Here is a 1361-nt window from a genome sequence, read left to right as displayed (position 1 = left end):
CTGCCCATTGCTACTCCATCCGTCTGCTCAAAGAATTTGCTGTTCCACTGAAAGTAGGTTGTGGTTAGACAGTGTTCGAAGAGTTTGACGATGTCTGGTGGAAATTATCTCGCAACAAGTTCCATTGCCTCCCTGATTGGTCCCATTGTGAACAATGAAACCACATCAAAACTCACAAGGATTTCCCCGGGCGACAACGACAACGAGTGCAACCTCTGAACAAAATCGGATGAGTCCTTCATAAAGCTGTCTGTTTTTCCAATTTTTGGCTGTAATATTTTAGCTAGATATTTTGCAATATTGGAGATCGGACTTCCAATGGCGCTCACAATGGGTCTCAGTGGTACATCCGGTTTATGGATCTTGGGCAGTCCGTAGGGGGTGGGAGTGCTTCTGATTTTTTCAGCTTTGCCAACTCCTCGGATGGAATTGTCATATCCTTAATTAATTTGTTCGTTGTTCTTAGTATCCATGCCGTCGGATCCCGTGTCAACTTCTTGTACGTTGACGGGGTCAAAAGTTCTTTGATTTTGTCTTCGTAGTTCAATGAAGACATGCCCACAGTTGCATTGCGCTTATCAGCTGGCAACACGAGAATCTCCTTATCCTCATTCAGCGTTTTCAGGGCTTTTCTTTCACTGGAAGTGAGGTTGCTCTTCGGAGGCTTCGAGCGTTGCAAAATTCTTGAAGTCTCGGCCCTTATCTGTTCTGCGGTTTGAACGGGCAGCGAACGTATGCCAGTCCTCTTAGTCCAGTGATAGCCAACTATTTTATGGAAAAATTCGAAAAGAACGCTCTGGACACAGCCGTGAGGAAACCCAAGTGTTGGTTGCGCTATGTTGATGACACTTTTGTTGTTTGGGGCGATGGTCTGACTGAACTTGAAGACTTCCTGAGGCACCTCAACTCAATGAACCCTAAAATTCAATTCACTATGGAAGTGGAGAAGGATGGGCGACTGCCTTTTTTGGATGTCTTGGTGACCAGAAAAGCCAACGGAAAGCTGGCCCACACGGTGTACAGAAAACCTACACATACCGACCGGTACCTGCACAGTGGTTCAAACCATCATCCCCGTCAGAAAAGAGGAGTCATCAAAACTCTCACCGAAAGAGCCAGAAGAATCTGCGAACCAGCCGAGTTAGAGAGAGAATTAAAACACCTGGAAGAAAGATTTCAATAGAGCAATTCGACCAAAAAACAGTGAAGATCGCTCGGAGACAACAGAGACGCATGATGAGCGTAGGAGTTGGGCTTGCCTCCCATACATACACGGAGTCACGGACAGGATCGGCAAGATACTGGAGAAACACCAAGTAAAAACCATTTTTAAACCAACTCGAACCATCCAACAGACTTTG

The 1361-nt window shown here is 45.8% G+C and overlaps 1 protein-coding gene and 1 long non-coding RNA gene across 2 annotated transcripts in view; one reads left to right on the top strand and one right to left on the bottom strand.

The window, feature by feature from the left end:
• The window catches only part of LOC109543738 (fatty acyl-CoA reductase wat), a 65420-nt gene that overhangs the window by 37406 nt on the left and 26653 nt on the right, over positions 1-1361 (top strand). The window lies entirely within an intron of this gene.
• LOC125504137 lies at positions 501-1301 on the bottom strand. The gene is made up of 2 exons (XR_007281294.1): positions 1049-1301; positions 501-917 (listed from the first exon to the last, which is right to left on the bottom strand). It is a non-coding gene; the product is annotated as an uncharacterized LOC125504137 (long non-coding RNA).

This window comes from Dendroctonus ponderosae, unplaced genomic scaffold (genome assembly GCF_020466585.1).
Source record: "Dendroctonus ponderosae isolate FM_Combo_2020 unplaced genomic scaffold, Dpon_F_20191213v2 Dpon_F_20191213_4, whole genome shotgun sequence".
NCBI lineage: Eukaryota > Metazoa > Arthropoda > Insecta > Coleoptera > Curculionidae > Dendroctonus > Dendroctonus ponderosae.
Note: the sequence above shows the minus strand (reverse complement) of the source record. Positions and strands in the feature narration are given on the sequence as shown.